The sequence below is a fragment of the Neopelma chrysocephalum genome, unplaced genomic scaffold, assembly GCF_003984885.1.
Source record: "Neopelma chrysocephalum unplaced genomic scaffold, ASM398488v2 Primary Assembly neopelma1_24, whole genome shotgun sequence".
Taxonomy (NCBI): Eukaryota; Metazoa; Chordata; class Aves; order Passeriformes; family Pipridae; genus Neopelma; species Neopelma chrysocephalum.
This window is the reverse complement of record NW_020897693.1, coordinates 41837777-41849444: the sequence shown is the minus strand read 5'-3', so window position 1 is coordinate 41849444 and position 11668 is coordinate 41837777. Positions and strand designations below refer to the sequence as shown.

Below are 11668 nucleotides of genomic sequence, written 5' to 3'. Positions count from 1 at the left end.
GGGCTCCCGCTGCCCGGCCGAGCCCGGGGCTCGGGATCAAAATGGCGGCGGCCGGAGCGGGGCCGGGAGGGAGCGGGCGGCGCTGAACGGGAGGATGGCAGCGGCGAGCGGCTGCCAGGGGTGAGACACCACGGGGAGCTGGGCCGGGAGGAGGGTGCGGACTCGGTGTCACGGCGGCGGAGGGGAAGGGGCGAGACCGTCGACGCCCCCGCGGCGGGGCTCGGAGCGCGCCCCACCGGGCCGGCTGCGAGCAGCTCGTCCCACCGCCCCGCTCCCAGCCCGCAGCTCCGCGGAGCCGCTCGCCGGGGAAGCAGCTCCGCTCCCCGTGCCGCTCCGGGCCCGCAGGGTCCGCGGTCCGGAGCGCCGGCAGCGGCCTCGGCTGTGCCCGTTCGCGCTGTCGGGTCCTGCCTCGCCTCCCCGGCCCGGCGCCGCTCCCCGCGGAGCCCGCGAGCGGTGATTGGAACCGTCTCCCGCAGGAGCCGGTGCGGGCTCGTGTTCCCGCAGCCGCGGGGCTCTGGCTGTGTCCGGGCGGTGCGGGAGCGGCCGCACTCGCCCGCTGTGGCCGCGGGGCTCCCGCCGGGGCCGCTCAGCCCGGCCCGTGACAGCTCCCGTGCCTTGCGACTGCTGCTGCCCTGGGATACCTGGGGCTTTGTCCTGCTCCTCTCCGCACAGGTGTTACCGCGGTGCTTCTGGACAAACTTGGAGGGAGAGCTTTGTACGTGATGTGCTCGCTCGTGCCTCTGGAATATTCCTGCTGCCAGTGGGATAAGTGCTTTCCTGTCGGTTCGTGTTTCTACTTGCTCTCCCCCGCCATCCCATTTGAGGCCGTTGGGTGAAAGTTGACACACATGTCGAGTGCTAGCGTAAAATACGATAGTGAGATAATCAGATACGTGTTGATACAATGGTACTTCGTTTGTGTGAGAATTTAGTTTAGGCAATGTAGCAGTGCTCGAGGCTTTGCTCCAAAGCAGTGTAACATAATACACAGTGTTTGACAGATATACCACTGGGATGTGATCACCTCAGGTTTTACCACATGCTCCACACTCCATTTAGAAATGGAGAAAATAAAACCAGAAACTCAGATACAAAATTTGTAATGCACATAACTCTTTTTGAGGCACTGAGAAACTTGAGGAGTTAAAGCTTTACCTTCTTTTTCTGAAAGATGTTACGGAGTAGGGTGAGTCTTCTAAGGTTCTTTATTGTTTCAAGTGTTTCATCTTACTTCTGTATTAGTATCCCTCTTAGAGAGAAGCAGGGAGGGGAATTCCTTCTTAGATCCTTCTCTTTTGCTTAAGAAATTAATGAAAATATTTCTTTCTCTTCCCCTTGTTGACTAAGAGCCTGCTGCCAACATAACAAAATTAAATCTATGGAAAGTATTTATGAGGATGTGGAAGAGGAATCTTTTAGTAACATACAGATTCTGTGGACCATGGTGCTTACAAGGGAGGGTCTGAGTGCTCATTTTGTAGAATATCTGGATGAAGATAATGTATTGAGAAGGTATGGCTTCTGATGTTTCTCCCTTCTTGGAATAATTTACTTCTAACTAGTCCTAGTAGATGGACCAAAGCATAATTGAGCCATTTAAGAACTTGCTACTTTGCTGCAGCAAATGATGTTCTGCAAACATTACTCTCTGTTCGTGCTTATATGTAAACATGCGATGAATGTCTTAGTTAATCAAGCTTGTATCTTAAGTTATAACACGAAGCTGCAGATTGCTCACTTTTTTTTGAATTCACATCTAAAGTTAGACTTGCATAGTTGGGCTGCATACAGGTAATCTTGGCAATAACGTTCAGTGGTTTGTGTCAAATGTGCAGCCAGTGTTTGTTTTTGTTCATCGGAGATGAAAACAGCTATTGAACCCTTTCTATTTCAGCTCAGCTGCACTAAGCATTGTTTTACTTGCTTTCAAACTTTAGCTAATGTATAAATGGGTTTGACATTCTAATCTAGTTTGTATGCTTAAGCATACCAGGAGCACAGACACAAGTCATCTTGGTTCATTTACTGTGGCACTGCTGTAATTGTTGCCATTTTAAATCCTTGTCTCTTACTTTAGTAACTGGATTTTCTTCATATGTCCAGATTCCCTTGCTGAGTCATAGATACAGTGGTGCTGTAATGCTTATAGCTGGCATGGACTGATTTGCAAGGAGTCATACATGAAAGAATAGAATTATTTTTGTAAGCTCTCCTAGGAGACTTGCATGGACTTGTCATACTGTTTTTTTATTTTTTTTTCCCCCTCTTGGTTTTCAAGCTTGTCTGAGAAGCTCAAAACTTTGTATTGTGAAGGTATGTTGCTCCTGGTTAAATTAGAGTAGAATGTTCTGTCTTTGCAGCCAGCTCTTTGAATTTAATTCAGTGGGACTGCCAGAGCTTGATGAATTAACAACAAAATATTGAGCCTTCATTTTGGAAGCGACCTTTCAAGTTGCTGTGTACAGGATGTCAGGTTTACAGCTGTCACTGATGACAGTTAACCTCGAGGCTTGTAGGAGATGAATTCTAGGCTGGGACAGTGTCTTCCTCCACCCTGTTTTGCAGGCTGCATTGGTATTGTGGTGTGTTGGGGTCTTGTATGTGGCCAAAGGAGGAGATGGGGCGTTAGTCCTGCCCCACCTGCCACCTTGATGTTCTTTTGTCTTGATAGGTCAGACCACATGCAAGAAAAGGGGGGTATATCGTGATGTCTTGAGTGCACAGTGATGAGCAAGATAGTTGTGGCTGGCTGTCTTTTAGAGACGAAAAGTAAGATGAATCCAAACAGCCTATTGATATTTCACATGGAATATATGTAGTTCACATTAATCAATCAAAAGATCTGTAGGTAAATTGTGAGATTGCACTTAAGAAGAAATAACTGTATTCTTAGTAATATTGATGCGAATCTCCTCCTACAGAAAATCTTGAGCTGTGAGTTTAACTCTAAATTTTCTCTTTGTTTGTTTGTTTTTTCTTAACATGTTTACATGGCTTTTGATTTCTGTTACCAGATCAGTGTCTTTTACTATTTTTTCACACTAGTCTGGAAACCTGATGCAGAAACTTTATTGTACATGCAGTGAGGACAGGGAATCGTAGTTCAGATGGGAGTGTTAGATGAGCTTCCAGTGAGTCATCTAGTTATTGCTTTGTATCATTTCCCAGGCTCTTTGAAGAATAAGTCTTGTCAATGTGCCTTTAAATCTTTGAACAAAAGCTATTGCAGATTTTTAGAATGCTCTTTCATATGTTGGCTTACCAGTATGCCTGAACTATAAGAAGAAGGGACTGTAGATGCCATGTTGGATGCTAGTCTTGCATTTGGTACCTATCCAGTTGTCATGCATGTCTCCCACTGTAGTGATGCTAGGAGATTTGAAATCCTTGCATGTTTTATGTGAAAACAGTGATAATTGTGAGATTGGAAATGGGCAGGAAGGAAAATGGATAGGAAGGAGTTGAATATCACTGATGGTGTATGCAACATTTATTACATACCTGGATGTCTGAAGTTCTGTTAAGTTTTAGCAATTTGCTTTCATATTCTCTGACAGTGGTGTTTTAGTTTCCAGTGTTCAAGCAAAGAGACCAGATCATGTCAGAGGTTCTCCTGAAACTAAAGGGAACCTGAAGTCCCCTTTTTTTCCTCTGTCCTTGAGACTATGGTAGATACTTTATGGCTTTATAAGGATGCCCGTGAGGTTCTTGATAAATCCTTAATGGTCATCATGGCTAGGCTTCGCGAATGAAGATTTGGGAAGGGCTCTACCCACGTTTCTTGCAAGCGCGTTGGTGGCTAAAAAGGCCAATACGAGATAGACACGTCTGGTTGCAAAAGACACAGCAGAAAGACTCCTTAGATGGTATATTCTGCAAAGCTCGATTCTTTCTGCGTTGTCTTTTCTCCTCAAGAGTGATCCTGCGTGCTTTCTCAAAAGCATCAGCAGCGTTATAAATGGTGTGTCTCCAGGCCTCCCAATTAGAGGCCAGAGTGGACCAGTTATGGTGGTCAATATGCCCGAGGCTGAGTTGTTGCTTCAGGGAGTCCTTGTATCTTTTCTTCAGAGCTCCTCTCTTGCGACAGCCAGTGGCAAGTTCACCATAGAGCAGGATCTTAGGGAGGCGATGGTCCTTCATCCTGGAGACGTGCCCTGCCCATCGCAGTTGCGTTCTCAGTAGCATGGCCTCAATACTTGTGATTGCTGCCTGTTCAAGAACAGATGTATTGGTCAAAATCCTTAATGGTACAAGTGTCTTAAAAGCTTGCACTCCTCAGCTGCTTTTTTCCTGCTTCTGCACAGTTCCCTCAGTTGTACTGGTAGAGTTGTTTATGTGTTGCCTGCATTTCAGCTGGGATGGAGTTAATTTTCTTCCTAGCAGCTGGTACAGTACTGTTCTTTGGATTTGGTATGAGAATAATGTGGATAACATGCTGAAGGTTTAGTTGTTGCTGAGCAGTGCTTACCCTAAGTCAAGGACTTTCCAGTTTCCCATGCTCTGCCAGTGAGGAGCTGCACAAGAGGCTTGGAGGGAGCACAGCCAGAACAGCTGATCTGAACTGGCCAAAGGGATATTCCACACCATAGACTGTCACACCTAGATTATAAACTGGGGGAGTTGGCCAGGAGGGTCCAGTCACTGCATGATGTGTTCAGCCCTTTGGGAATTTTCTATAATCAGTGGGTTTAAAATGGTTCTTTAAATGCTTGATTGTTAAAATATGCAAGAAAAAATTTAATGGAAAAAAAATCAGTCAAAACTGATTAAGTAAAGTATGGAGGTGTAGTGTTTGAGGGCAACATCTTCCAAAATCAGTTTCTGTGTTTCAGAATTATCTTGCTTTGTTTTTCAAATGCGATGTTCTAATGCAAGCTGTTACCTGTAGAAATGACTGATCATTTTGTGAGCCCTATTTGATCTTTGTCCTCAGATTTTGTCTGAACTCAATGGTCATACTGTATATTGTGTATGGCACTCAAACGTCCTTGTATGTTCAGTTCTTCCTGTATTAGAAAGACTGGATTTTTGTATTCATCTTGGCTTTTCTTACTATCATATCCTGTTTCCAGTCCACTGTAGTAAACTGTAATGGGTAGAATTTAATTTTTTAAAATCTCTTTTAAATAATGCCTTTCGAGTGCTGCTTTTATTGTGATTCCCCATATTGTTAAAGAGCCTTTTTATTTCTGCTCTGTCCAGTTTGATACAGGATTATTTCAGAATGGTAACTTGCAGTTTTTAAGATGAATCTCTTTTTCATGACATTTTCCATCCCTTCAGATCTTCAGTGTTATCTAGTGGAAAGTGCTTTAGAGAGATGAAGCTAGTTAATGGTATGCAAGATTCCTCTAATTTGGAAACCTTGTCCAAAATCTGCTAAAAGTCAGGATAACTGTCAGGGCATTTTACACTTCTCCTGATGGTAACGATGGCTAAACTCAAAGTTGAAACAGCAATGTAATAAATGACAGCTGCTTAGTCTTTTAGTTGGGCTTGTTGTTTTATGACCAGTACTTGCAGAAGCTCTGTGTGATCAGTAGAGCTACAAAATGTATCTCTGTGTGCTCTCATGTTTTAGACTAGTTTTGGTCATAGAAGATTGTTCTTATAGTCCATCACTGAGATCTTAATGAAGATTTGGGGTACAAAGAGCAAGAATACCAGTGTCTTGTGAAGGCATCCAGCATTAGTAAAATTATACCTATTTATATGCAAAATGAAGTATTTTTTGATTGACCAGGTAGATCATGTTGCATTAGTGAGAAACTGAACTGCTGCTTTGCCTATAATCTGCTACCCCAGATCTCTGTGCTGCAGTGAAGTATATAAAACACTTCTGTAATGGGGAGGTTATTCTAATTGCTTTTGAAATAATCAGTATGAGTGACAAAAGTTCCTTTCCATACTTTTCTGCTGACCTCAATATTGGAAGTGCTGCTTGAGAGCTGACTAAAAAACATTCTAACGTAACAGTACAATCAGAATGCAACAAGACAGTATTTTGTGGACTGGTGCTCCCTTATTCTTTGATCTCTTTTGATCTTCTGTTTTAGCTTTTTACTCTTGATGTAAAGGTGGGGGAAGTTGTTCTTTGGCTGTTGGAACTGAGAAATTTGGTTTGCTGTGGATTTAGTAATGTTTTACTTTTTGAAAATGTCTTATTTGAAGCCTTCCTGCTGCTGTGATAGTTATAGTGCCCATCCACATAAATTCTGTAGTGTTTATAAGATGAGGTTGTGCTGAAGTACTTTTTACATGTGGGAGCATTTAGAGGTTTTCTCTCATGTACCCAGATGCCTGTTTATTAAAATACATGAAAGGTTAACAATTTCTGAAGCTGCTTGTGTTACTTAACTGAATGACCAGAAGATTTCATCTTGAAGGAAGGAATGTAGGCATATACACTGTGTAATTTTGTATTACCCATTTAAAAAAACCTCAATGAATCACAGACTAACCAAGCATGGGAATAAAGGCTGATGTCCTGTACCTTGGCTCATGCTGTACTGGGCATCTCACTTTCAGATATCCCAAGAGATTAAGTGGAATACATACAAAATGTCTAGAATACAGGAAGAGAAGATAATGTTAATAGGGTCATGGATTTCTTTAAAGTCGTTCTAGTTGTGACTGCAGCTCTCTAAAATACATGAAATTGCTTATGCTGACATTTTATGTTGAAAATACCTTTGTCAGTCTGTAATGAGGTACTTCTAAGAAGTTTTTGAAATTGGTTGTTTATTATACTTCAGAGACTAGCAGGGTAGAAGAATGCTGAGTTGACAAAATGCACACTGGAGATGGGAAGTTTTGTGTTATTCAGTGCAGTCATGGCCTTGGTAATGAACAAGGGATAATCTAAGTTGTGTCAATACTTTTCAGTTCCTGAGAGGCAACAGTTGTTATTGGTGAGCTGGATGTAAGCACCATAACTTCTACAGAGGAATGTATGTAATAGTAATGAGGAGCTGCTGCTCGGTCCATCTGAGTCCCTGCACCCTCCCGATGTATCAAGTGTCTTCATTTCCTCTGCAGTTTATTTTCATGAGTGATTTGGGGTATTAGCTTATCTAAATTTTGGATAAAAATGTGTGTTTTACTGCCGCAAATTGTCAAATCCCAGCTTGGCTGACTTTTTTGGTTGGCGTTTTTTGGTGTTTTGTTTTAATAGCCAAAGATAATATTTAAGAGAATAATTTGGTGGGTTTTTCTCTAATATAAAGATCCATTATTTGGGTCAGAAGGTACCTCCCTGCTTCTTATTTGATCATTAAAATCTCTGTATGGTTTAGTCCTTCTTTAAGCATTTCTGGAAAATGTGCATTTGGGCTTGAAATGCCCAAATACCCTTCTGACATAGTAAGGTTGTCATACAGTGTAAGATTATGCCCTGTCTAATAGTATTTTGCAGTTCTGGACACAAACCTGAAGACTTGGTAACCACTGGTACAGTGACTCTTGTGTATTTCTGCACTGAATTCAAGCTGCTTGTCTTTAATTGCGTTTAACCACAATCTTTAATGCTATAATCTGGACAGTTACTATTTGAAGTTGGTTTTCAAGCTTAAATTACAAGGCTACTGAAAAAGTTGTTAATCAGAGGTACAATCTTAAAATAAACTTTACGAAATATCTGTTCATACTACTCAGGGCGTTTCCGCTTTAAGTAAAATAAAATTTGTCTTGTCTTGCTCTAAGTTTCTCAAGACATTTGAGTTTTTCTGATGAGAATATCTCAAGTAATTTTGTTACTGCATAATTTCTCAGTTAATTATTGGCTCAAAATTTAGGTATTTGCTAATCTAGGTATTTCCCCAGCTCCATCTTGGGCATCTACTTTCCTTTCTCCTTCGTCCCTTCTCCCCTCATTGTGTTTTTAGCTACCAACTTATTTTTTCTGGAGAATTGAATTGGAAAGTAATTTTGTTACTGGGTTTCAGCTGCATCAAAGCTCAATTGTATTAGGGCACTAGCAATCTTCAACAGTAATCAAGATGCTTTTATTTAAACATCTTTTGAATCTGGAGTTTCATCTTTGTTTTAAATTTGGAAGGAAATGGAATTTGCCTTTTTTTATCACATCTACAAGATTAACTTGTTTCCTCATTAGAATGAGCATTTTATTTCTGTTAATTTGAAAACTGGTCTGAAATGGATCCAGCTAAAAACTGTTCACGTTCGTTGAATATGAATGGAGAGTTGAGTGGTAACGATCATCTAGGTGGAGAGGTAAGTAAGTATACCACCCAAAAAAAACCAACCAAACCACGAAGTTTTGGTTTTTTCTATATATTGATGGACTTCTCAGATAATGGAAGACTCAAAGGAAGCTTTGGAAGTACAGTGCAGGCTAGCAAAGTATTCCCTTTCTGCATTTTGCCCTTGCTCTGTATGTGAAGGAATAGTAATATCAAGGACAGTTGTGGATAAGAGAGGAAGATAAACAAAATTTTTTCTAAAATTACATTAGAAACAATGGGTTGGTTCCCTTAATGGAGTATCTCCTCTAAGTAGTGCAATCCAACAGACTTTTGCTTTCCTTCTAAAACTTTTGTTTGATTTCTTTGAAAAATCTATTTTTTAAAGGCTCTGGGGCAGCCAAAAAGCTTCAGATCTTGTGGGGGGAGAAGGAAGAGTTAAGGCATATCAAGAGCCTGCTCAAAGGGCAGATTTGCTTAGCAAATAGTTAAACAAAAAAACACCTATTAAGCTCTCCTAACAGCAGCCTTTAAAAGTCTGCATAGATGAGGTATGTGTAGATATTGCTGAGTTAATTAAATTAAATGTGTATGTGATTGGTGCCTCCTGTTTTCAGAAACAACATGTTATGTCAACATGTGTGATGATCTTTTGACTGTTCTGTAAAACTTGCGTGTTAATGTTACAGGACAAAAAAATACTTTGGAAATGCAGAGAGAACTTGTTGCAGGAAATCTGGAAGACATAACTTCCTTTTCTTGCCAAGGGGAAAATGTAAACAAAGCTCCAACTTAATTGTAGACTAAGTCTGGTTTTCTGACTAAGCCTTTCCTTCCTTAATTGATTGCTTTTATCATTGAGAAAGTGTATTTTCTGTTTCATTTGAAATGAATTTCTGTTGTTTTGGGCAGGACACGCCTCAAAGTGTGTGAGCATTTAGTTCTCGCTAAGCTTGCATGGAATCTAAATGTAGGTATTAATAAATGTAACCACTGAAGCTGAAGTTACTGGTATAACTTTTGAGAGTTCTGATAGTTTATGTAAGTATCAGATGTGTACTTTAGGGGAGGCATTGCAATACTAGTGTATTTTGCTACTGTACAATCTTCAAAATGTCTGAAATCCTTGAAATGTATGGCATAGAAAGATTTCTTGGCATTAGATGTTATGATGTAAATGTTAGCTGGTGAAATCAGTGTGGCTCTTAAAATTTTCTGCTATAGGTAATGAATTGAAATTGATCTTTTCTATAGAAGAGTCCAACCAAAGGAGAAATCTTTCAAATGTGGAAGCTTTTAAATAACTGTTAAAATCTTAGTATATAATTGATGTATATGAACAGGTATAAGATGCTAGTTGTGGGGGTTTTTGTTAAAAATATCTAAATGGTTTGACCAGAAATTTCAGACCTGCTCAGGGAGATAGCAGTCCATAACCAGTTTACAAGCTCTTGAATAAGTCAGTTGTTGTATAAATACCGTGAGCAATGAATTTTACAATTTGATTTTTGTATTGCTGCCTGCATTGGTGAGCAGAATAGACTTGGGAGTGATGGTGGATATTAGGAGACAAGGGGGAAAGGTGAATGTTAGCGCTGAAACTGGAGCCTCAGAAACAGTGCCTGCAAAGGAGGACTGTGCTGATGTGCCTAGGACCAGACCAGAGTAGCTTGTTGAGACTGAGCCTGCTCAGAGAGAATGAAAAGGATGGCTACGAGGGTATAATTTTGTGGAGTTGAGACAGTTCAATAGGAATAGTCTGCTCTCTCCATATTGACAGCTGTAGGTTCCCGTTCCCGTTGTTGGCCTGTCAGAGCAACCTGCAAGAACTCCTTTTCCCTGTCTGTCACCTGTCACCCCCTCCAGCAGTGGGGTGATCGATCAGCCATTGGAAATGACTTGTTCTGTGATCATATAGTCTCTGTATGTAGTGTAAGGGGGAGCAAGAAAACCTCTTGGCTGGATGGAGCAGCAGAGTGAGGGGAAAGTACAGTTCCCTGTTAGTTTGACTTCAGTGGTAATGTCAGATCACCCTGATACCCGTGAAGAGCTGACAGGGAGTGAGTCCTGCATGCACAGTTAGCTTCTCCCCATCAGAGGAAGAATTCACTAGATTGAGGGGAATATGAAAATGCACAGAGGCCTGGCTTTCTATTTTTTCCCTTTATGACTAATACCTAGGTGCATATATTCTGGCACTGCAAATTGAAAATCTTCCAAGCCTTCAAAAAAGCACCAACCCCCATGGACCTCTTTAGTAGTGATGGCTGCTATCTGAAGGGTTGTTAACCAAGACTTAGTTGAAGGGAGGAAGAAACTGCACAAATACAGAGCAAAATAAGTACAGGGCAAAGAAGAAACAGCAGTCAGCTAGCTAGCTGCAGTGAGCACTGCCATGGTGAATCCGTGTGATAGTTACTGCTGTCTCAATGGCCTTTTTCTTAAGACTGCCCTTGCCTTTTTTCTACTGTTAATTTTTTAAGAGCTATGTAGGAGAAACAACATATTGCAAGAGTGGTTTTACAGCTGCCCACTTACATTAAGATCTTTACATTGAAAGTGGCTGAATGAAGATAGAGGCAACCTTGTATTTCAGGGAAGTGGCTGTTGCAGCCACACCAAAGGATCAGCTGAAAACAAACATAGTCCAGTCAGGACTTACATGGCTTCCCAAGCATCTCCTACAATGAAAGGGGACAGTAGGAATGAGTGCATGGGACTGGGAATGTTTTTATTTTTTGAAGACTGTGCCAACTGAGTATTAGTCAAACTTCATGTTGCATTTGATTGTGGGGAGCAAGTAACCTTTTCTAATTGCTCTTCCTCCTTTGGTGGCATCCTCTGCGTTCCTTGGGTCATTTTTGTAAAGCGGTGCAGGGAGCTAACAACACTGGAGAGAAATAAGTTCCGCAGAAGAGGATACCCTTGTTTAGTTGCTGACATGGTGGTGGAGCTTTGGGAAGATGCTACTGGCTGTAGTGAGCACTGCTGTTGAGGAAATATGTGTGCAACCACAGTGGTGATGAACCAACTTGGTTTTGTGTCCACCAAATAAAGCATTTTGAATCCAGATTGGAATTGTGTTTTGGTTGGATCCAAGACTTGTTGTGGCTTGTAACTTATTATCGAAACTATTGGAATTGTAGCTGTAATGAGTCAGTTTTATGTCTGTGACTTAATGTTTTCTTGAATGAGGAAAATCAGTGTTTCTTTAGTAGAATTCCTGTGTCTCATGAAATAACTGTGCTAGATTGCCTTTTGAATTCTTTACCACGCCTTTCCATATTCCTTCCAGTTTTTCCATTGTAAATAGATGAACCCATTAGTGTTAAATGTGTAAGAGATGATGCTGGCAACCGATACTTCAAACTTTTGTTATATTAAAGAGGAAAGGCTGAATGGGGGAAATGTGTTGTTGTTGTGTTGACAAAAGGATCCATGGAGAGGATGGTGTACAGAACAAAAAG

At 41.3% G+C, this 11668-nt stretch overlaps 1 protein-coding gene across 2 annotated transcripts in view; it reads left to right on the top strand.

Annotated features, from left to right (window-relative positions):
• The first annotated feature begins 49 nt into the window (after nucleotides 1–49).
• The window catches only part of BTBD7 (BTB domain containing 7), a 57000-nt gene continuing 45381 nt past the window's right edge, over nucleotides 50–11668 (top strand). For both annotated transcript variants that reach the window (XM_027673828.1, XM_027673836.1), the window contains exon 1: nucleotides 50–120. The gene's annotated coding sequence lies outside the window, so the exon portion shown is untranslated. The remainder of the gene's footprint in view (nucleotides 121–11668) is intronic.